Below are 26,122 nucleotides of genomic sequence, written 5' to 3' on the forward strand. Positions count from 1 at the left end.
TGGTACAGTAGCATTTCCATTTTTATGTATTACTCCTACCATTTGTTCCTCTCTAGTAAATACTGAAGAAAGGAAAGTGTTTAATACCTCTGCTTTTTCTTTATTATTATTAATCAACCCACCCATCTCACTTCTTAGTGGTCCTTCTTATAGATGTGGTGTTACCAATGACCTATATAGTGGCCTCTCAACAACCTCTTTCTTTTGGCTACTAATTCTTCTTCCTGTGCATCCTCTTATTCAACTGGCCTTCCCAATTACTTTGCTGCATTGTCTGTCAGCCTTTAAACCACATGAAATTGTGACTCCTAGATCCATTTCCTACTCAGTAGTTGCCATCTTTGTTCCATTAATATTATATTCAGGTTTTAAATTTTTGAGACTCAAGTGCACGACTTTGCATTTTCTAGCATTGAACTGTAGTTGCACACTCTTGACCGTTGCACTAATCTACCTGAATTATTGATCATTCTAGTTATCCCACTGGTGTGTCTACCCGGCTACATAACGTTTTGTAATTTCCAAAAAGGCCTACTTTCCATCTAATACCAGTAGTAATGTTGCCGATAAAGATATTAAACAGACCTTGTCAAAGTACAGATCATTAGGGTACGTCACTGGTAAGCTCTCACTCTTTAAGATGTATTGGATTTACAATAACTATTTATTATCTATCCTTCAGCCAATATTGTATCCATTCTACCACCATATATAAGTGATACTGTGTCAAAGCCCTTTCTAAAATGTAAATAATGTACAACTACTGTTTCACCGTAATCTGTTGTTTTAGTCACCCAGCATGTTTGTTTCTGTATTTACGTTTGTTTCTGAGTTTAAGTTTCTTTCTGCTTATATCTAGTATAAGCACCTGGGGGCTATTTATAGTAAGCCAAAATTGTAGCTCTACATGTTGATTACATGTTTAAGAGCTCAGAAACAAGGGTTCTTCTTATGTCCCCACCTGCTCATGCCATCTGGAATTCTTATTGGCCTGTAACACATTTGTAAGATAACTGAGCTGGGAAGAGATCTCCAACTGGGAATTTGAGATAGATTTTGGTGAAGAAGCCCTGTTAAAATGGAAAGACAAGATTTACACACTTTCCTAATTCCTAAGAGCAATAAGTTGTGAGATATTTGCCTCCCATGGGAGCAAAACTAAAGTCTGTATTGTTCACACAGTGACATAGTGAGTCATTAAGGAAGGTATCTGCTGATTTTGTGCGTATCGTCCACAAATTTACTATGTGCATGCTCAGCACAGGACCATACACAACAGAACACAGTGACGTCCAAGTCACCTTCAAGCGCAAACAATACGTGCTACAGCCTACGATTTTGGAGAGTGAATGGAGTGGGAATTGGTGGATGCACGTTGGCAATGTACAGTAAGGGCGTTCCTTGGGTAGCCACATCCAGTTCAAGCCAAAAACAGGTGCACACAGTAGTACGCTGGTGTAGTTCCATATCTCTTGCTCCACCTAGAGGTCTAGTGTAAGTGCCGAATACTAGTTATGACGGCAGAGTATGCATGATAAAACATGTGTTTGCAATCAGGAGCAACTGTAAATGTCTGTTATGTACAGTAGACATTAAGAACACTAAATATTCTTTTTAAAAAAACAACATTTTAAAAAAAAATGGTCCATGTATAAAAATGAATTTTTTTTTTTTATTTTTTTTTTAATCTTTGCAATCTGACTGGACCGAAATGCAATATGTAGACTTAACCTCATGTATCCAACTCCTATTGTCCCATAGATTGTAAGCTTGCAAGCAGGGCCCTCTCACCTCTTTGTGGGGTCTATGCATCAATTAGATACGGTACAGCTAAATATGCATTGCTGCAAACCACAGCAATGCTCATTTATGTACCGCTAAGATGCATCATGCTGGGGCTACTCGAAGTGTCCCCTGTTCTGTGAACTTTTTTTCCTATTTACCGGCAGCTTAGCGCTGCCAGTGATAGGAGAAAGCTAACACTGTATCGGATTCCGCAAAGTAAGAGAGGCTTCAGCAGAATCCCATAGGAAATGACAGGTAACGCCATCCTGAGCTGGCCTGGCGTTACCAGTCTGCGCAATGCGAAGCTTATCAAAGCTTGATGCATTGCAGAACATCTCAGTCCCCATAGTAATCTATCAATACTGCACGATATTTGCCTAAACGGAGGAGATTTCTGTAAGAGGCAGTTAATCCATGGCATATAAGATGCGGAAACAGTAGTTTCTGTTATGTGTCAAATATGCTTGATGCATAGACTGCTGTCTGTTTTATCCAGTTTGTTTATTACTGTGTTTGTCCCCAGTTGTAAAGCGGTACGGAATTTACTATAAAAATAAATGTTGATGATGATGATGAAATGGCTATAATATTGACATGTAACATTAATTGAATATATAGAATATAGATTTTTTTCTGTGTGTTATTTTGATGTTTTATAATCCACATAGGTAAAATACATACACTGCAGTGTCTGGTCTAGTAGAGCAGAGTAAGCCTACACCCGTAGTCATCACCACACGTATCTTGAGATCCATTCCTAGTTGACTTCGGGAGTATGCAGAGCCGAGTTACGCGCAGTTTCAATGCATGATGCGCTCAGTATGCTGCCTTAATAGCTCAGGCCCAGTATGTGTAGTAAGAGAAGTAAGATGTGTAAATAGGGAAATATGTGATGTTTTACTCAAATACAAGTTGTTCCCATAGAAAGGGATATTTTGTAGTTTGCATTTATGCAAACATTCAACGGAATAGTTTCACCCAGAACTAAAGACTATTAGCTTTGGATGGAGTTAGCGGACAATACAAATGTTTAATCACATTCAGTCTGGTGCTACCCGGACATGACTACTCCCTCTAAATCTCCAGTGGTCTATCACTGTAGTCCTTTAACACCACTTGCCTGATTAATACAACCATGTACACCGATCAGCCACAGCATTAAAACCACTGACAAGTGAAGTAAATAACAATGATTATCTTGTTACAAAGCGGCAGGTCTTGTGGGGTGTCCTCGGTATGCAGTGGTTAGTGCCTAAGAAAGAGGTCCAAGGAAGGACAGCTGGTGAACCGGCAACAGTATCAGCAGCTCCCAAAGCTCATTCTTGCATGTGGAAAGCGAAGGCTAGGTCACCTGGCCCAATCCCACAAAGAGCTACTGTAGCACAAATTGCTGAAAAAGTTAATGCTGGCAATGATAGAAAGATGTCAGAACACACAGTGCATCGCAGCTTGCTGTGTATGGGGATTGTGTAAGAGTGCCCATGGTGACCCCTGTTCATCGCCTACAATGGGCATGTGAGTGTCAGAACTGGACTATGGAGCAATGAAAGAAAGTGGCCTGGTCTAATGAATCATATTTTCTGTTATTGGCCGGGTGCTATTTACTTATATTTACTAAACGGCTGGGTTTGAAAAAGTGGAGATGTTGCCTATAGCAACCAATCAGATTCTAGCTTTCATTTATTTATTACATTCTACAAAATGACAGCTAGAATCTGATTGGTTGCTATAGGCAACATCTCCACTTTTTCAAACCCGCAATTTAGTAAATATACCACAATGTTCATTCATATAAATGTATTCTTTAGTGGTGCCTTACTGGTCCTAGCAAGCTCTGGATCTTTATAGTATGTCCTTTATTTCTTTTTTATACACTGACTAAGAAGAGCAGAGTAGTCATCAATAGTCATCAGAGAACCATGTTAGAACTGGATAAATAACTGGATATTTTGTCATGGTCACTGTCATTTATTTGCTTATGTTCATCGTCTGTTAATGCAGGCAGAGTCATATCTACTACCAATAAATATTAAATAATAAACATCAATAATAAAAAAATACCACCATAAGCTACTCTGGATGGCCAAAAACATTGAGGAACAGTAAAAGAAAACAATACTGGGGCCCCCAAAAATGGTAATGTCTGTGGACTCCAAAGCATCCAGCTAGGAATGAGTTTTCATCAAATAGTTACTTTTAACAAACCGTTTTTCGTTAAACTAAAGAATTTCCTTCTGACAGTGTTTTTTAGTTATTATTTTATTACTTCTATTTTTATGATATGTATCTCATTTATTTACTGAAAATATTTATTTTGCTATGGAAATTTATAAACTTTAGCCTTTTAAAGGAACACAGATGAGGATCTTAAATAACTTTCATAGAATGCATAAGGAAAACATGTGAATGATAACCACTTTATAACTACTGGTATATTTTGTCTCTCCATTGTAAAAGAAAACTTTGTAAAAACAAGACAAGAAGGTCATCTATTCTTCACATCACAGCAAATACTACAAATTCCTTTTGTAAATATCTGTCATGTTGAAAAGGGGGGGATTTAAAATTATGCTGTCTAGGCACACAGTTGATTTTGTACAAGTTGTTGGAACATGTAAGGTTAGATAAGAGATAGGCAGCCTGTTGCTCTTCAGCTGTTATGTCCTCTCAGCATGCAGTGCCAGCCTCTGCATTTACACATACTTGCCAACTCTTCCGGAATGTCCGGGAGACTCCCGAAATTCGTGTCAATCTCCCGCATCCAGCTGCAGCCACCGCTAAATGACAAAACGTCCTTTTCGTCGCGGGGGGCGGGGCTAAAACGACGCGATTTGTCTTGCCCTGCCCCGCCCCCGCCCCCTACCGCCCTCCAGTCACGCCCATCACCCGGAATCAGAATACAGAAAGTAGGTAAGTGTGCATTTACAGTTTTGAAAAATGTGAGAATCAGTGATCACACCATACAGTGATGAGCAGGGATGAAGCTCTGGCATATAAGGTACTGGGTCATTTCTCAAATAAGTACCTTTTAAGGGGGAATTCAATTGACCGCGGCCTACTCACTTTTACTGTTAATGCTGCGCTACTTCGGGGGGAATTGTCCTAAATTTGCATGTATATGTGTATGGCAGACCACCAATTATGATATTAGTAACACCCCTGCGCGGCTTTAGTTTTGGTCTCAGTTTTAGTTTTAACCTCATTTATTTAGTTTAGTTCACTGTACATTTTTATCAATGAAAATGCTTAATCTGATTAGAGTCAATTAATATGTTTGTCTGTTATATGTTAAAAGCGACATTAACTGTACCCTCTACCCGGTAATACACCTTGGTGATGAGGATTCCTAACTGAATACATTTGAAACAAATTCTCATGGATGCTTTTGCTGCTGAACAGGTTCATGTTGTACCTTTGTATTTATAAAGACCTTTGTGCGATACAAACCCAATAATAACATAACTGATGCCCTTTTTGCAGTTTTAATACTGTTGAAATATTGAGTTTAATAAAAGAATGAGAACTGCAGTGAATATACTGTATAGAATGAAATGAATGATATGAATTCATTGGAAATATAATTAGGGATACACAATTCAAGAAATTAATAATTCCAGAAAATGAGGGACAGTTGGCATTTATGGGGATTGTTCACTGGAAATCCTACACATAGGTCCTGCAAAATGTGGATGATCTTAATATTACCAAAATGACATTACTATTACCTCTGCCCCTGTGGTATGAATTCAGAATGCAAGTTAATACCAAGGGATATATTTACTAAACTGCGGGTTTGAAATAATGGAGATGTTGCCTATAGCAACCAATCAGATTCTAACTGTCATTTTGTAGAGTGCACTAAATAAATGATAGCTAGAATCTGATTGGTTTCTATAGGCAACATCTCCACTTTTTCAAACCCGCAGTTTAGTAAATCTAGCCCCAACTGTCTATTACCTCATTTCTAGTCCAGGTCTACCTAATGTGTCCTATCCACAGAAATGTTATACTACATCCAGGACAGGGAGAGAAGATACTGTAGAGGGACATGGACTACCTAAGTGCCCAATGTGTGCGTAAAATGGCTCTCTTTTGTAAGTGCCTAGAATGCATCTAATATATTAACTACCGTATTTTTCGCTCCATAAGAGGCACTTTTTCCCCCCAAAAAAGTGGGGGAAAAAGTGTGTGCGTCTTATGGAGCGAATACTGCATGCCAGAAAGGAAGGAAGAAAATAAAACTTACATGTCCAGCATGGAGAAGCGGGTCCCGGCCAGGCTGCAGATCCTCCTGAGCGTCCGTCCCCCTGCCTATCTGTGAGGACCCAGCTATCACATGGGACGTCCCATGTGATTCTGCAGTATAAGTCCAGTGGTACTGCTATATTACAAAGTTCACTGATTCAGCAGTATAAGTCCAGTGGTACTGATATATTACAAAGTTCACTGATTTAGCAGTATAAGTCCAGTGGTACTGATATATTACAAAGTTCACTGATTCAACAGTATAAGTCCAGTGGTACTGCTATTACAAAGTTCACTGATTCAGCAGTAAAAGTCCAGTGGTACTGATATATTACAAAGTTCACTGATTCAGCAGTATAAGTCCAGTGGTACTGATATATTACAAAGTTCACTGATTCAGCAGTATAAGTCCAGTGGTACTGCTATTACAAAGTTCACTGATTCAGCAGTATAAGTCCAGTGGTACTGATATATTACAAAGTTCACTGATTCAGCAGTATAAGTCCAGTGGTACTGATATATTACAAAGTTCACTGATTCAGCAGTATAAGTCCAGTGGTACTGCTATTACAAAGTTCACTGATTCAGCAGTATAAGTCCAGTGGTACTGATATATTACAAAGTTCACTGATTTAGCAGTATAAGTCCAGTGGTACTGATATATTACAAAGTTCACTGATTCAGCAGTATAAGTCCAGTGGTACTGATATATTACACAGTTCACTGATTCAGCAGTATAAGTCCAGTGGTACTGATATATTACAAAGTTCACTGATTCAGCAGTATAAGTCCAGTGGTACTGCTATTACAAAGTTCACTGATTCAGCAGTATAAGTCCAGTGGTACTGATATATTACAAGGTTCACTGATTCAGCAGTATAAGTCCAGTGGTACTGATATAATACAAAGTTCACTGATTCAGCAGTATAAGTCCAGTGGTACTGATATATTACAAAGTTCACTGATTCAGCAGTATAAGTCCAGTGGTACTGATATATTACACAGTTCACTGATTCAGCAGTATAAGTCCAGTGGTACTGATATATTACAAAGTTCACTGATTCAGCAGTATAAGTCCAGTGGTACTGCTATTACAAAGTTCACTGATTCAGCAGTATAAGTCCAGTGGTACTGATATATTACAAGGTTCACTGATTCAGCAGTATAAGTCCAGTGGTACTGATATAATACAAAGTTCACTGATTCAGCAGTATAAGTCCAGTGGTACTGATATATTACAAAGTTCACTGATTCAGCAGTATAAGTCCAGTGGTATAGTTTTTAAAGGCTTTGCCGAGTGTGTGTGGCTTAGGGGTACGCTCTCTTGTGCTACATATAATGGAAAACCAAAATTTGGAGGATAAAGTAGGGAAAGATCAAGACCCACTTCCTCCTAATGCTAAAGCTGCTGCCACTAGTCATGACATAGACGATGAAATGCCATCAACGTCGTCTGGCAAGCCCGATGCCCAATCTCCTAGTACAGGGCATGTAAAATCCAAAAAGCCCAAGTTCTCAAAAAATAGCAAAAAGAGAAACTTAAAATCATCTGAGGAGAAACGTAAAGTTGGCAATATGCCATTTACGACACGTAGTGGCAAGGAACGGCTTAGGCCCTGGCCCGTGTTCATGACTAGTGGTCCAGCTCCACCCAAGGATCTAAGCCCTCCTCCTTTCCCCCCTATAAAAAATTTAAGAGAGTTATGCTGTCAGCAACAACAACAAAACAGCAAAGAACTCTGCCTTCTAAACAGATGACATCACAAATCCCCAAGGCGAGTCCAAGGGTGTTGGTGGTTGTGAAGCCTGACCTTCCCATCACTGTACAGGAAAAGGTGACTCCATCTAGCATTTGCAGCACGCCCTCTGCATATGCTGGAAGGATCACCCACAGTCCAGTTACAGATTTGGCTAATGAAGGTGTGAATGTTGTACACCGGGAGGAGGATATTGATGTAGCTGGCGCTGAGGAGGATGTTGATGATTATGATGCAGACAGATATCAAATTGCCTTTCTCAATTTCTATTTATATTCTAGATTATATAACGGCTGAATAGTTTTCTATTTTACTCCTAGTGGAGAGAGGATCAGATGCAGACAGATACCAAACTGCCTTTGTCCATTTCTTTGTATATTTGAATTTCTAGTTCTACAGTCTATGCAGGCTGCTTTTTTTATATTCAACTACAAGTGTAGGGCAGGGGGGGGGGGGGGGGGGGCATAGATAGCCACCAAAGTAACGTGGTCCATTTAATTTCACTTTCTAGCTCCACAGTCTGTGCAGCCTGCTTTTTTTATCTTCAAAGTATTTACAAGCCTTGCAATCTAAATTAACTAGAGGTAGTGACGTGCTAGAACTCCACCCTCTATATGCTGCAGAGGATGGAGGAGCATCAAAAGGCCATTCAAGCCTACACAGCCACCTACGACATAGGAAAAGGAGTGGGGATGCGCCTGAGTCAAGCGCACTGGAGAATGATTTCCGTGTTGTGCAAGGTTCTGCAGCCATTTGAACTTGCCACATGAGAAGTCAGTTCTGACACTGCCAGCTTGAGTCAGGTGATTCCCCTGATCAGGCTTGTGCAGAAGCAGCTGGAGAAAGTGAGGGAGGAGCTGGTACACCATTGCGATTCCACCAAGCATGTAGCTCTTGTAGATGAAGCCCTTCCTACGCTTTGCCAGGATCCGAGGGTGGTCAGTCTTTTAAAGTCAGAGGAATACATTCTGCCCACCGTTCTCGATCCTCGGTTTAAAGCATATGTTGTGTCTCTGTTTCCGACGGACACAAGTCTACAGCGGTGCAAAGACCTGCTGGTCAGGAGATTGTCCTCTGAAGAGGACCATGACATGCCACCAGCACCACCTTCATTTTCATCACTGTTTGTGCAGTTCCAAAAAGGAGGAACTGCCATTTCTATTGCTACCTTCTTTCTTTCTATATTTAAAACAAAAAAAAACCTGCCATTTCTAGTACTACCTTCTTTCTTTCTCTATTTAAAAGAAACTAAATAACTGCCATTTCTAGTACTACCTTCTTTCTTTCTATATTTAAAACAAAAAAAACCCTGTCATTTCTATTACTACGTTAATTGTTTGTGCAGTCACAAAAAAGAGGAACTGCGCCCTTAACTGCTATGTTGGTTTTAGACGTCCATCCGGTGTCCGCCATCTGTTCCCTGGAATTCAGACCAGTTGAGTGTTTTTTTTATTATATTGTGGGGACTACTCCACTACGCAGTCCAGATACTTGTTTGGTGGAATTGAGACCAGTTGAGGGTTTTTTTTATTATATTGTGGCCCCGGTATCAAATTGGGTACCGGGGCCACTCCACTACGCAGTCCAGATACTTGTTTGGTGGAATTCAGACCAGTTGAGGTTTTTTTTTATTATATTGTGGGGACCACTCCACTACGCAGTCCAGATACTTGTTTGGTGGAATTGAGACCAGTTGAGGTTTTTTTTTATTATATTGTGGGGACCACTCCGTCCACTACGCAGTGCAGATACTTGTTTGGTGGAATTGAGACCAGTTGAGGTTTTTTTTATTATATTGTGGGGACCACTCCGTCCACTATGCAGTGCAGATACTTGTTTGGTGGAATTCAGACCAGTTGAGGTTTTTTTGTATTATATTGTGGGGACCACTCCGTCCACTACGCAGTCCAGATGCTTGTTTGGTGGAATTCAGACCAGTTGAGGTTTTTTTTTATTATATTGTGGGGACCACTCCACTACGCAGTCCAGATACTTGTTTGGTGGAATTGAGACCAGTTGAGGTTTTTTTTTTATTATATTGTGGGGACCACTCCACTACACAGTCCAGATACTTTTTTGGTAAAATTCAGACCAGTTGAGGGTTTTTTGTTATATTGTGGCCCTGGTATCAAATTGGGTACTGGGGCCACTCCGCTACACAGTCCAGATACTTTTTTGGTGGAATTCAGACCAGTTGAGGTTTTTTTTATTATATTGTGGGGACCACTCCACTACGCAGTCCAGATACTTGTTTGGTGGAATTCAGACCAGTTGAGGGTTTTTTCATTATATTGTGGGGACCACTCCACTACGCAGTCCAGATATTTTTTTGGTGGAATTGAGACCAGTTGAGGGTGATATATTGTGGCCCCGATACCAAATTGTGTACCCGGACCACTGCACTATGCAGTCCAGAAAGCTTCCTCTGTGAAACGTTTTGGACTAAAAACAATATTGTGAGGTGTGAGGTGTTCAGAATAGACTGGGAATTAGTGGAAATGATTGCTAATGAATGTTATTGAGGTTAATAATAGCGTAGGAGTGAAAATAAACCCCAAAAACTTGATTTTAACACTTTTTATGTTTTTTTCAAAATAAATCCGAATCCAAAACCTTAAATCCGAACCAAAACCTTTCGTCGGGTGTTTTGCGAAACAAATCCGAACCCAAAACCTCAAGCAAATCCGAATCCAAAACACAAAACACGAGACACCTGAAGTGGCCGGTGCACATCCCTAGTGCTAAGAGTGGGGATCAGTGTGTTAATATAGTGTGTGTGTTGGTGAGTGTGAGTGAAGGGGCCAGTGTTTTTTGTGTGAGTGAAGGGGCCAGTGTATGTTTTCCTTCTCTAAAACTAGGTGCGTCTTATAGTCAGGTGCGTCTTATGGAGCGAAAAATACGGTATATATTTTAACAAATGACTTCCACTTGCCTTTGAGTTATTGTGGCTTTTCTGATATTTCTCCTATCGCCTCTCCCTTCTTACCTAATAGTGTGACATCTGGTTCTAGGAGGCGGTGCAGCTGGAATGGTGGTTATCTCATTGAACAAGTGCATCATTCGTTTGGACTAATATTTGCACTATACATCGATATTCATTCTTTGTTGTGTGGGTAGCACTGAGGTTATAAGAAAACTGTACTTGCATAATTGTAGTTACGTAAACTATAATGACTTCAATAATGTTTATTGATAATCACTATATTGTTTAATGTCTTAAAACATACAGATGCTACAAAAGTCAAAGTAATACACTTTTAAATGATGTCTCAATGAGTCTGAGTCATTAAGGAGAAAGCATAAAAACGGAGCAACTTTGTACCTGGGCAAAACCATGTTGCATTGGAAGGGGATGTAAATGAAACATGTGGGGACAGATTTATAGTTGGTGTAGGGCATGTCCTAGATCAACTTTAAATGTCAGTGTAAAAATAAAGCTATCAAGTATTTGTGTGCTACATGGATAAACAGCCAGTATTTAACTTATGTACAAAATAATAAACTAATTTGCACACCTTGCATTGCAGTGGCGCACGCAGGGGGGGTTTCTGAGTCTCCAGAAACCCCCCCCCCCTGCGCTAACTAAGTGGCCGCTATAGCTGCACTGTCCTATACAGCAGCCGCGGCGCTGTCATAGAAGTATCCGTGGCGGTGCTGTAGTGTATACAGCACCGCCGCGGACGCTTCTTAGACAGCGCCGCGGCTGCTGTATAGGACAGCACTGAAGAAACGGAGCTTGCTCTCCTTACTAGCTCAGGCCCAATATGTCAAGATCATCATCATCTGATGATGATGTTAATAGCAGACATTAACTTGGAAGCAAAGTAGAAACTTGTCACCTGCCTGTATGTGATGATGTAAGCTATCTTGTCTCAGTAACAAGACCACTAGAAAATAACAAGAGTAAGTAAAACTGGAACAACAAATTGTACAGTACATGATTTTTTTCTCCCAAACCAGTGGTATTTCATCAAAGCTTTATAATACAATGTGGTATGTGTTGTTACATGAAACTGTGCCTTGCAGAGGAGTAACAAGGCCTTTGTGGGCCTCAAAGCAACATTTTTCAAGAATCCCAACATAAGAACCAAAGGTAAAAAAAAATGATATACACACACGGGCCCTTGACAGGGGACGACGACCCCAGCTGCGGGCCCCAGTGCAGCTGCACCTCCTGCTTCTATGGTAGTTATGCCTTTGGTCCCTTGACTAATATTGCTACTATAGTGTTATATCCTTGTTGATGTCTCTTGGGTTTTCATCTTTGGATTTTATGATTTTGTTTCATTTCCTGTCTGACAGAAAATGTATTCCATGTTAAAATAATGTTATAGTTAGGACTGTTTGAAAAAAAACTTTCATAAACCATCTAAAATATATGAATGGCCAACCTCAAGGAAGGGTTAAACATGCAATGCTACCATAATCCATCATGCAGCATACTTAAATATTTGCTGCACACAGAATTATATTTACATGATGGAATGAAATACAAATCTGGAAGGTCAATGTCAAACTCCAGATATGACCAGTATAATGTAAGTCGTTCTTGTTTTTACAAAACACAAAATGATTTGCAGTAATAGATGTTGATGATCAATGGTGTATTACAGTGGTTCCCAAACTTTTGCAGTTCGCGGCACCCTTAGAGTCTCAATAATTTTTTCAAGGCACCCCTCCAAAATAATTACCGAGCAGTACCGTTTTATAAGTAGTTGTGGCAAAAAAACTTACTAAGTATTTAGGTCAGGACAGAAATACTTATTTAGTTGTATGCAAAAATAATACACATAAATACAAGGGAAAAGAATATTTTTATATATTTTTTTCAATTATATTTCTGTCAAAGAATAATTTACAGCTAACTCACACTGTGCCCTCCTTCATCTCCACACACTCTGTGCCCTCCTTCATCCACACACCCTGTGCCCCTTCATCTACACACCCTGTGGCCCTTCATCTCCACACACTCTGTTCCCTCCTTCATCTCCACACACTCTGTTCCCTCCTTCATCTCCACACACTCTGTTCCCTCCTTCATCTCCACACACTCTGTGCCCCCTGCATCCACACACTCTGTGCCCCCTGCATCCACACACTCTGTGGCCCCTGCATCCACACACTCTGTTCCCTCCTTCATCTTCACACACTCTGTGCCACCTCTGCATCCACACACTCTGTGCCCCCTGCATCCACACACTCTGTGTCACCTCTGCATCCACACACTCTGTGCCCCCTGCATCCACACACTCTGTGGCCCCTGCATCCACACACTCTGTGCCACCTCTGCATCCACACACTCTGTGCCCCCTGCATCCACACACTCTGTGCCCGCTGCATCCACACATCCTGTGGCCCCTGCATCCACACACTCTGCATCCTCGCTCTGCCCCCTCTTCATCCTCACTCTGCCCCCTCCTTTATTCTTTTGCCCCTCAATTGCTGTTTTCTATCACCATTCCCCTCCGTTTCTTTACTTATCATACTTGACCTTCTTTCTTCTTTCTATTTCTTCTGTCTTTTCTGCTGTCTTATCAATTCGGCAGTGCCTGGGACCCAGCATCCTCTCTCCTGCCGGTTGTCACTGAATGTCGGGCCTGATGACGTCACACACGACATTCAGTGAGAAGCGAGGAGGGAGGAGGATGCTGGGTTCTGGGCGCCGCCGGATTGGTAAGTTTTTTTTTCTTTTTCTCCTCCTGGCTACGGCACCCCTGTGACAGCGCCGCGGCACTTTGGGAACCTAGGGTGTATTATAATGAGAATGGCATTGCTTTCCCATGCAAATTCAGTGGTACAAGTCTACATTTCACAAGAGATAAAGTGACAGTTGGGAAAGTAGTTTAATGTGTATTTTAACAGTGCAATTTTTTTCTTGCTCACTGTATTAGATTCACTGGACCTGAATCATTAAGGAAAGTAAAGCAGAAAAAAGGAGTAACTTTGCACTTGGGCAAAACCATGTTGCATTGAAGGGGGAGGTAAATTTAAAATGTGATGGCAGATTTATAGTTGGAGTAGGACATGTCCTAGATCAACTTTAAATTTCAGAGTAAAAATAAAGCTAACAAGTATTTGTGTGCTACATGACAAAGCAGACAGTATTTTCCTTATGTGCAAAATAATAAACTAATTTGCACCCCTTGCATTGTAACATGGTTTGTCCAGGAGTAAATTAACTCCTTTTTTTTGCTTTACTTTCCTTAATGAATCAGGCCCACTATGTATAATAATGAGTTTGAGCTGTATGACTATTCAAAGTGCAGGCAGCCATTTTATGGACAGATCCATTTGCAGTGAAGCTATTTGCAGTTAGCTAAGAGCTCATTTCTGTGATCAGTGTGAAATACAGAACTCATTTTCTAATGGCTAGAGTACAATACAGAACCAATACTCCTTTTATACAAGACACAGACTATTGTCTGGGGGTCATCATCATAAAGCAAAGTCAAATGCCTGGTGGTTAGTGTGCTATACAGAGCACCGTTCAGCTCTAGTGACCAAATAAATAAATACCGTAGTCAGGTCTTTGTGGTTCTGAGATAGCGTGATGCACTCTAGGCAGCTGCCTCTCCCATCTCTGCCTTGGCTTGGCCTTAGAGCAGTAGCGCACTACTTCCATATTGACTGCAATGATTGGGTGGGCAGAATAAAAAGTATCAATCAGTGAGCTTAGGAAAATCATGTGACTTCCCAATCATGATGTCATGCAGTTAATAATAGAGGGTAACGTCAGTTAGGACGATAGGGGAGACACATATCGTCTACTCTGAATCACTTGGTTAAAAAAAATAAAAGATAAAATAAAAAAATAAATATAAAACACATATCCCTGTATTAAGACCAGAGGGTAAATGTATCAAGCTGCGTTTCTTCTTTTAGCGATTTAAAATCATCGCAATTGTGAACACTATTGATTTCATCCACCAAGTCGCCATACGTATTAACTAGCGATTTGAAGTCTCAAATAAGAAATCGTTGTCAATCTCGAGTGATTTGCGGCGATTTTAAATCTCCTGTGTTTGGCTGTAAAATTGCCATTTTCCAACCAATACTCATTTCTGATTGGTTGGAAGTTGTACATGCAAAGCTCACCCAATTTTGACCTCACCAACATGATAAAAAGCAAGGTACTTCCTTATTTGAGTTGATAGGGGCTTAAGGAGCATAGAGAGATCAGGTGACAGTACAGGAGAAAGTTAAATTTGTGTTAAGGAGTGTGAAAAGTGATTTTATTTTTATTTTTGTATCATTTCATTTAGCTGCCCTTGTTTGTCTTATAATATTTGTGTATTGGTGAGTGTTGTTTTTGTTGTTTTCTGTATCTCCCCAATGCTTGGTTTGTAAGTGTATTTCTTTGGTGTTTTGTCTTTCCCCTGTGTGTGTGTCTGTCAGCATGGTGATGTAACAGACTTACCTCATCCTTGCTCCAGCGCTGTCCTCTCCGAGCCGCGCCTGGCACTTCCGGGTGGCGGGTCACATGAGCGCACTGTCGGGGTGGTCTTTTCAAATGACTTCTCCTATATAACGCTGGCACAGACACTTGCAGTGTCAGTGCAACTAGTTTGCTGAGCTACTGACTCCCTGTTCTACTCCTTGTGTATCTAATCCTGCGGATCTCCCTGCCTGTTTCTGACTAAGTACTGCTGATCTCCTGAGTTCCAAACTCTGCCTGTTTCTGACCAAGTGTTGCTTATTACCTGTGTGCTGAACCCTCCTGTCTCTGACCAAGCGCTGCTGATCTCCTGTGTAATGAACTGTGCCTGGTTTTGGACTGCTGCTGCTGATCTTCCGCGTACCAGACTGTCACGGGCACTAGGAGTCTTTGCCCAGGATATCACCAGATGATGTTCTTACCAGAGTAATATAGCTGGTACTATGGTCCTCTGGTAGCAGGGTGACAATGGAACAGGAGAATCAGCAGATGGTGAGAGAATGCTCAAGGAAAGTCTATGACTAGCAGCAACTGGTAATGACTAGATGTATGAACACGAGGAACCAGATGGACAAGTAAACGTGAGGAGAGTCAGTGGTCTGCGTACAGCAAGTTGTACCACTGCTATAGTGAGGAGGAATGTCCAGGAGTAGAGAGGAGGTAGTGAAAGTCAGTGGTCTGCGTATAGCAAGTTGTACCACTGTCTATAGTGAAGGAATGGGTTCCAGGTGCAAGTAGGTAACGGGGAAGTCAGTGGTCTGCGTACAGCAAGTTGTACCACTGCTTATGTGAGAGGATACTTGAAACTGGTGCCAATGGGAAACAGGAGTCAGTGGTCTGCGTTCAGCAAGTTGTACCACTGCTATATATATGTGAGGAGGGGCACGAGGAGATGAATGGAATACAGAGGATACACGGAGGGCACACGGAACTTGATCCCACGATGATAACCACAATACAATAATAACTGACAAGCGCTGCTTGAAGTATACAAAGTCACTATAGAGATCCAGGTAATAGGAAAAAAAGTCAATAGTAACAATAGCTTCAGTAGATGGAAGACTCCAGAGATGAACACAACACAGTCCAGACGGATATGCAATACAATAGCAAAGTCAATGGAAAGTATGCATACCGCGGTTCAGGAGAGCAGGCTGTCAAGGAGAAGTGCAGGGATACCTGAATGGCTGAATGCCAGCAGGAGGAGAGACCACTGGAGAATGGTAATCAGGTTGGTGCAGCGCACGAAAAGGTAACCGGTAATCAAAGGAGCAATACTCAGGAAGCAGTAGTAAGTAAAACTGGAAACATGATGAACACGGGAGAGTTGAGGCTGTCTGGTATCCGGCAGTAGTAGCGGAGGCAGCGGAGGGGAGACACGCTGAACACAGGAGAGTAGAGGCGGTCTGGAATCCGGCAGTAGTAGCGAAGGCAGCAGAGGGGAGACACGCTGAACACAGGGGAGTAGAGACGGTCTGGAATCCGGCAGCAGTAGCAGATAGGAATCAGCTGAGTGCAGACACGATGAACACAGGAGAGTTGAGACGGTCAGAGATCCGACAGCAGTAGCAGATAGGAATCAGCTAAGTGCATACACGATGAACACAGGAGAGTTGAAGTGGTCTGGAAACCACAATCGTAGTAGACAGGAATCAGCTGGAGCTGAATACACGAGGAAACACAGGAACACCTTCAGAGGCTCAGGGGGAATGAGACTCCAAGATCAGGCAACTAGGTAATGATCACAGGTGGTTTAAATAGGGAGGGTTGCCTGATCATCCAATTAATTAAAAGCAACAGGTACTGAAGGTTTCATAAGGGCTGCACATGCGCAGACCCTCAGGATGGCGGACGGCCACGGTTCCTGAACACAGGAGAAATGGCACTCACAGTCCGGTGAGTGACAGTACCCCCCCTTTTAAAGGTGGGCACAGAACACATGGAACCGGGTTTGTCCGGAAACTTGGAATAAAACTTCTTAAGAAGAGCTGGAGCGTTGAGATCTTCTGCTTTAATCCATGAACGCTCTTCAGGACCAAAGCCCTTCCAATGAACGAGGAAACGAAGAACTCCTCGCAAAATTTTTGCATCTAATATGTGAGTAATCTCAAAGTCCTCCTCTTGATGAGCTTGAACTGGCTGAGGTGCTGAAGGAGGGACCGAGAAACGGTTGATGATAAGAGGTTTGAGCAAAGACACATGGAATGCATTGGAAATACGAAGGTTCTTAGGTAGTAGAAGTTTGAAACAAACTGGATTTATCACTTGAATGATCCTATATGGACCAATAAAACGAGGAGCGAACTTCATAGATGGGACCTTCAAACGAATATTTTTGGTTGAAAACCATACACGATCTCCGATTTTAAGTCGTGGAATAGCCCGTCTCTTTTTATCTGCAAAAGACTTATATCTGGCAGATGTCTTCTTTAAACAGGTTTTGACCTGAGACCAAATATTTTTGAAGGTCTGACAAACAGTCTCTACAGCAGCAACTTGGGTGGGAGGGAGGGCAGGAAATTCCGGAAAAGACGGATGGTGACCGTAAACCACAAAGAATGGAGTTTTAGAAGATGATTCATGATACATGTTGTTATGAGCGAATTCAGCCTATGGAAGCAAATCTACCCAGTTGTCTTGGTTGGCTGAAGAGAACATCCTTATAAAAGTCTCAAGATCTTGATTGACCCTTTCGGTTTGTCCGTTTGATTGAGGATGGTAGGAGAATGAAAGTGATAATCGGATACCCAAGGTCTTACAAAGGGCCCGCCAGAATCTGGAAACGAATTGCACTCCTCTATCTGAAACAATCTCGGAAGGACATCCATGAATACGGAAGATTTCTTTGATGAAATAATCAGCCAGAATAGATGAAGAAGGTAAACCGGTCAAAGGAACGAAATGTGCCATCTTCGAAAATCTATCCACCACTACCCAAATAGTATCTCACTTTTTACTAGGAGGAAGATAAGTAACAAAGTCCATACTAATATGGGTCCACGGCTTGGAAGGAATGGGTAGTGGTTGAAGCAAAGCCGCTGGAGTTCTGCGGGGAGTCTTAAACTGGGAACACAATTCACAAGCAGCCACAAAATCTCTGACATCTCTCCTCATAGAAGGCCACAAGTAACTTCGAGAAAGAATTTCAAAAGTCTTGCGTTCACCAGAATGTCCAGAAAAACGAGAAGAGTGAAACCACAAAAGGATTTTCTTCCCAAGAGCAGGAGGCACGAGGGTTCTCCCAAATGGTAGCACCTTAGTGGAAGAAGCAGCCAGAGAAACACATTTGGGGTCTAGTATAGAGTGGTTAGGACCATCTTCAACATCTGAGGACGTCACAAAAGCTTGAGATAGGGCATCTGCTTTTTTATTTTTTGCAGCTGGTTTGAAGGTTATGATTAGTTCAAAATGAGAAAAGAAAAGAGACCATCTTGCTTGACGAGGATTCAAACATTGAGCAGACTGTAAATATGATAAATTTTTATGATCAGTAAAAATTGTCACAGGATGACGAGCTCCTTCCAACAAATATCTCCATTCCTCTAATGCTACTTTTATAGCCAGCAACTCCTTGTCCCCGATGGTATAATTCTTCTCTGCAGGCAGAAGGCCCCGAGAGTAAAAGGCACAAGGATGGAATTTTTGTTGCTCCGATCTTTGGGAGAGAATGGCTCCTAAGCCAACATAAGAGGCATCTACCTCTAGGAAGAAGGGAAGCGTCACATCAGGCTGTCGAAGAACAGGAGCGGAGGAGAAGGACTCTTTGAGAAACTGGAAAGCTTGAAGGGCCTCAGAGGACCATTGTTTAGTATTGGCCCCTTTACGAGTTAGGGCCACAATAGGAGATGCAATCGAGGAAAAATCTTGAATGAAGCGTCTATAGTTATTGGCAAAACCTAAAAACCGCTGAATTGCACAAAGAGTAGTTGGCTGAGGCCAATGTAATACAGCATTCACCTTTTCTGGATCCATCTGAAGACCAACTCCGGAGACAATATATCCCAGAAATGGAATCTGGGGCAACTCGAATGAACATTTTTCTAACTTGCAGAATAATGAATTTTTTCGGAGTCTGGAAAGGACCTCTGCCACATGTTGATGATGAGAAGGCAGGTCCTGAGAAAAGATTAATATGTCGTCCAGATAGACGATGACACAAACATATAACAAGTCCCGGAAGATCTCATTAATGAAACCCTGGAAAACAGCGGGGGGCGTTACATAACCCGAAGGGCATTACTAAATATTCATAATGCCCGTCTCTGGTGTTGAAAGCTGTCTTCCATTCGTCACCGGACCTGATTCTAATTAAATTATAGGCACCACGAAGATCCAACTTGGTAAAGATCCGGGCTCCCTTGATACGATCAAATAACTCAGTAATTAATGGAATGGGATACCGATTTTTGATAGTTATGGCGTTAAGTCCACGGAAATCTATGCAAGGACGTAATGACCCATCCTTCTTTTTTACGAAGAAAAAACCTGCTCCAGCGGGAGAGGTAGAAGGTCGAATAAATCCTCGCTGGAGATTCTCTTTGATGTACTCAGATGTGGCTTGAGTTTCAGGTAACGAAAGTGGATACACACGACCCCTGGGAGGAGTCTTGCCAGGTTGAAGATCAATCGGACAGTCCCACGAACGATGAGGAGGAAGACGTTCAGACTGAAGTTTATCAAATACATCGGCAAAAGAAGCATACTGAGGAGGAAGTCCCGGTGAACAAGGTGAAATGGAAGATTGCTGTATCTTGAGAGGAACGACTTGAGAGAGGCAACGATGATGACAGTCAGACCCCCAAGACGTAACTTGAGGAGTGTGCCAGTCAATCTGGGGAGAATAACGTTGAAGCCATGGAAGGCCTAATACAATCGGACTGGTAGTAACAGGAAGAATTAAAAATGAAATTTCCTCCTGGTGTAATACACCAATTTGAAGGGTTACTGGAGACGTACTCTGGGTGATGAGACCATTAATAATGCGTGATCCATTGATAGCAGTCACAGTAATTGGTATTTTCAAAGTAATCACTGGTAGGGACCATTGATTCACGAGGGATTTAGAAATAAAATTTCCTGCAGCTCCAGAGTCAATAAGTGCTTGGGACATGAAAGATTTGGTAGCAAAGGAAACAGTAACAGCAAAAGCACAAACTTTTAATTTCGTAGAACATGGAGAGGACTCCAGGGACCCTAACTTCACCTCTCCAGAACTGGTTAGGGCCTGGCATTTCCCGATTTTTTAGGGCATGAGTTGAGCATATGAGTAGAATCAGCACAATAGATACAAAGTCTATTTTTTACTCTTCGGTCCCTCTCCGCTGAAGTTAATTTGGAGCGACCTATCTCCATAGGTACTACCGCAGATGAAACTTGGCGAACTTGAGGACTTGAGCGAAGAGGTGCTTTATATGAAGTTGTTTTTTCAGACTCTCTTTCACGAAATCTCATGTCTACACGATGGCAAAGAGAAATCAAATCTTCTAGAGAAGTAGGTAATTCTTGAGTAGTCAGTGCATCTTTAATTTTACCAGAAAGCCCCTGCCAGAAGGCGGCAATTAAAGCTTCAGTGTTCCACTGAAGTTCAGAGGCTAATATCCGAAATTGAATGACGTACTGGGCTACAGTACGAGAACCCTGACGTAGACGGAGGATGCTGGATGCAGCGGAAATAACACGACCAGGTTCATCAAATACACTTCGAAACGTGGAAATAAATTTGGCACTATCTTGTAATAATGGATCATTTCTTTCCCACAGAGGGGAAGCCCATGCGAGAGCTTGTCTGGAAAACAAAGAAATGAGATAGGCCACTCTGGAACGATGAGTAGAGAAATTGTGAGGTTGAAACTCAAAATGAACTGAGCTTTGATTTAGAAAACCCCTGCATGTTTTGGGGTCTCCATCATATTTTGAAGGAGTAGGCAGGTGTAGCATGGAAGCAGTAGACACCTGGAATGGCACTGGGGAAACAGATGAAGGCACAGGAGCATCAACAGTAGCTGTGATATTTTGCGCAGAAGTTCCTTGGGAGGCTAACACCTGGCAACATTGCAGCAATTGTTGTTGGCGAACATCCTGTTGTTCAATACGGGTAACCAGATACTGCAGCATCTCTTTAGCTCTAGGTTTTGATCCTGGGTCTGTCATGGCCTGATCTTACTGTCACGAGCACTAGGAGTCTTTGCCCAGGATATCACCAGATGACGTTCTTATCAGAGTAATATAGCTGGTACTATGGTCCTCTGGTAGCAGGGTGACAACGGAACAGGAGAATCAGCAGATGGTGAGAGAATGCTCAAGGAAAGTCGATGACTAGCAGCAACTGGTAATGACTAGATGTATGAACACGAGGAACCAGATGGACAAGTAAACGTGAGGAGAGTCAGTGGTCTGCGTACAGCAAGTTGTACCACTGCTATAGTGAGGAGGAATGTCCAGGAGTAGAGAGGAGGTAGTGAAAGTCAGTGGTCTGCGTATAGCAAGTTGTACCACTGTCTATAGTGAAGGAATGGGTTCCAGGTGCAAGTAGGTAACGGGGAAGTCAGTGGTCTGCGTACAGCAAGTTGTACCACTGCTTATGTGAGAGGATACTTGAAACTGGTGCCAATGGGAAACAGGAGTCAGTGGTCTGCGTTCAGCAAGTTGTACCACTGCTATATATATGTGAGGAGGGGCACAAGGAGATGAATGGAATACAGAGGATACACGGGGGGCACACGGAACTTGATCCCACGATGATAACCACAATACAATAATAACTGACAAGCGCTGCTTGAAGTATACATAGTCACTATAGAGATCCAGGTAATAGGAAACAAAGTCAATAGTAACAATAGCTTCAGTAGATGGAATACTCCGGAGATGAACACAACACAGTCCAGACGGATATGCAATACAATAGCAAAGTCAATGGAAAGTATGCATACCGCGGTTCAGGAGAGCAGGCTGTCAAGGAGAAGTGCAGGGATACCTGAACGGCTGAACGCCGGCAGGAGGAGAGACCACTGGAGGATGGAAGAGGTAATCAGGTTGGTGCAGCGCACGAAAAGGTAACCGGTAATCAAAGGAGCAATACTCAGGAAGCAGTAGTAAGTAAAACTGGAAACATGATGAACACGGGAGAGTTGAGGCTGTCTGGTATCCGGCAGTAGTAGCGGAGGCAGCGGAGGGGAGACACGCTGAACACAGGAGAGTAGAGGCGGTCTGGAATCCGGCAGTAGTAGCGAAGGCAGCGGAGGGGAGACACTCTGAACACAGGGGAGTAGAGATGGTCTGGAATCCGGCAGCAGTAGCAGATAGGAATCAGCTGAGTGCAGATACGATGAACACAGGAGAGTTGAGACGGTCAGAGATCCGACAGCAGTAGCAGATAGGAATCAGCTAAGTGCATACACGATGAACACAGGAGAGTTGAAGTGGTCTGGAAACCACAATCGTAGTAGACAGGAATCAGCTGGAGCTGAATATACGAGGAAACACAGGAACACCTTTAGAGGCTCATGGGGAATGAGACTCCAAGATCAGGCAACTAGGTAATGATCACAGGTGGTTTAAATAGGGAAGGTTGCCTGATCATCCAATTAATTAAAAGCAACAGGTACTGAAGGTTTCATAAGGGCTGCACATGCGCAGACCCTCAGGATGGCGGACGGCCACGGTTCCTGAACACAGGAGAAATGGCACTCACAGTCCGGTGAGTGACACAGACCCTGCTTGACTACATCTCAAGGTAACTCTCTTTTTTCCTATTGTTACATCCTAAAGCAGTCCAGAGGGCCGCGGCCTGCGAGTTCCTAGCAGCAAAGCCCATCCTGCCTTGCGGCGATTCTTGGTGAAAACAGGGAAACTCTTTAGACTCTGCGCCTCTGGTCTGCTAATGCCAATTGGGTTTGACATAGGTCTTACTAGATTGTAACAGGTGAGAGGCAGGAGAGGTGAGGAGGCTAGGGAGAGTGGGGAGGAGGAGAAAGAAGAGCTAGGAGGTGAGGAGGAGCAGGAGGAAGAGGCAGGCCCTTCTGTTGGGAAAGCAAAGTATGGGCACAATGTGTGCTTTAGTTTTGAGGAAAATTGTGCGCTAATATACAATTTAGTGCCAATGTATGAGCGGATTTTGTGGAGCCTAGATGCACGTAAGAAGTAGCTGTGGTCACAATTATATAATGCGGTGAATGCGGTGGGCCCCATTAAGCGAACAATTGAAAAAGAAGTGAAAGAAAAGATGGCAGAGGAGCTAAGAGCAGCTGCAGGGACTGGTGGTGAGCCCACTCTGGTGATGACCTACACGTCATATGAGGAGGAGTTTAAGTAGCTCAACCATATTGAGCTCCTCGAGGGAATAAACATGCGGGACACAGACATTCCTGTTTCCCAACCTAAGGCTGGTGAGTAATATATAAATTAATTTATTTTATTATTATTTATTTATTTTATTCCTTTATGGTCAAACAATAATGCAACATTGTGTAAATATAAGGTTTTTCTGCAAATTGAAAGTCTTAAATTGGTTATCTAATGTACTGTTGACATTTTGATTTTTGTAAAAAACATCCAAACATAATAATTTGAGACATTTCCAATTTTTTAACTCACAGGGTCCTTTCAAACACAGCTACCAGCATCAGTCATCAGGATGGAGGATGATGACTCCTTGGAAGGTATATGCACCTATGTAGTCATTGTATAAACACTGGTTTTTTTTTTCATTTTCAGGTTTAAGTAAAGTCTGGTAAATACATTTCTCCTTTATTTTCAAAGGAACATCATAAGCCCAAGGATCAAGTGGCACTATTTTGGACACAGAAGATATTGAGGCAACAGACATCCAAGAGAACGTTTATATCACCCTAGAAAGTGTGTTGGACATCACTGAAGTGCCACAGCGTGCAGAGTCTGTACGATCAGCCTCTCTTTCAGATCCCCCACTAAGCCAAGGAAAACAGCCATCTGTCCACAATTTGGTACAAGCTGTACAGCAATTTAGAGAGGGACAGGCTAAATTGGTTGCCTCCTACCAGGACGCTGCATAGTTAGTGTGTATATATCTAAGTGTATAGATACAAGTGTAAAACAAAAAATTTAAACAGCATAATTCCGAGTTATACCGGAGTTACACAGGAGGAAACAGGAGAGGAACATTCTGCCTATTAACTCAGCTACACAAGGACTACAGTCAGTATTCACTTGAAACTCCATATTCCACCTCTGATGTCTTCAACTCACCCTGGCTACAAGCTACATGCAGCATGAGGACTGTTTTGGACTCTGATCTTATTTTCTTCTCATCTCATGAAAGTTTTATCTGTCAGTTTGTTTTCACTGCAAAATCCACTATGTTTAATCAGCCTGGTGTACTACTTGCTCAACCACTCCCTACCCATGCTACAGTTATTTCAGTCCCCTATCTCCTCACTGTGCTCTCAGTTCTGCTTAATGTTTTGTCTGCCATCACAAGTAGGAAGAATTGATACTGATTTTGAACCACTCTCCTCTCTCATGACTCTGCAAAAACTCAGCTATTCAATTACCTGCTCTTTATTACTCTCCATTCAACACTTCCACCCATTCCCCCACATGTCTCCCACATCATTACTCTCTACTATTTAGACATCCATGGATAAACTACACTTGCTGCAGCACAGCTCTGCACTACTTATTTGATTACACTGGACATTGTAATTAGGTAATTCCTTAATTCCCTCATTTTTGCTATTTGACTCATAAATCCCTATGCTTGCCAAAATATTTTTCTTTCTCTCTTTTCATGGCATTATCTTTAGGACTATATCATCCCTCACCCATCCTGCAACACACACCTCTGTCCACATTGCTCCTTCATTACTTCACTCACCTCTTGTTAACACTCATGAACTGTTTTCCTATTTAAATTCAATAACTTTAACAGCTGCACCCTGCCACCAGAAACTAAAAAAACACACATCTTACAATCATCTTTCCTAACTTTCTTCCTCCCTGCTTCTATTAGCTGGTGATATATCACCTAATCCTGGTCCCCCTCAATTCTCCCACACGCATATATCGGAACACTACAGAAATCCAGCAAACCTTAAACACATCACCTGTCTCCCCTCTCTTCCAAAGTCCTTTAAATGTGCCCTTTGGAATGCATGTTCTGTTTGTAAAAAACTTTTCTCCATTCATGATCTCTTCCTCTCAAACAACCTCAACCTTCTAGCAATAACAGAAACATGGTTCACGCAGTAAGACACTGCCTCACCTGCAGCCCTTTCACATGGTGATCTCCATTTTACCCACACCCCCAGACCGGGAGGCAGACAAGGAGGGGGGTTTGGACTACTTCTTTCCCCACAGTGCACATTCACAGTTCTACCTATAAGGAACCCCCCTAGCCGATACTGCACAACCCGGAGTCTGCTCTGCCAGTCAGGTGTTCACTGGAGCCCCTAGTGGTGGGGACAGACTTGGCCGCAGACTGATAGAGGGTCGTGAAGTGCGTACCGGCTGGGGAGAACCCAGGTAAGCGGAGTGAGGTCCAGGCACGGGTCAAGGGCTGGCAGCAGACAGCAAATCCAATAAACCAAGCTGAGGTCAGGGGTCATGGGCAAACAGGAAGGTCGGTAATCACGCCAGAGGTCGGGGTCACAAGAAACACAGGCAGGGTCCAAATCCAGGCAAGGGGTCATACACAGGTAATCAGGCAGAAAATCACAGAATAGGGACAAAGGGCAGAGCAGGTCAGCAAACAGATAGCAGGAAGCTATAACCACAGTGTGACCAATCAGAGCCTAGCTCTGAAACTGCCCCCAGCCTATGCCTAATGGATAAATTATACAAAATTAGCCCGCAGGATAGTTACTTAGTTATTATTATTATTAATTTTTATTTATAGGGCGCCACTAGGTGTCCGTAGCGCCGTACA

Source organism: Mixophyes fleayi, chromosome 12, assembly GCF_038048845.1.
Source record: "Mixophyes fleayi isolate aMixFle1 chromosome 12, aMixFle1.hap1, whole genome shotgun sequence".
Classification (NCBI taxonomy): domain Eukaryota; kingdom Metazoa; phylum Chordata; class Amphibia; order Anura; family Limnodynastidae; genus Mixophyes; species Mixophyes fleayi.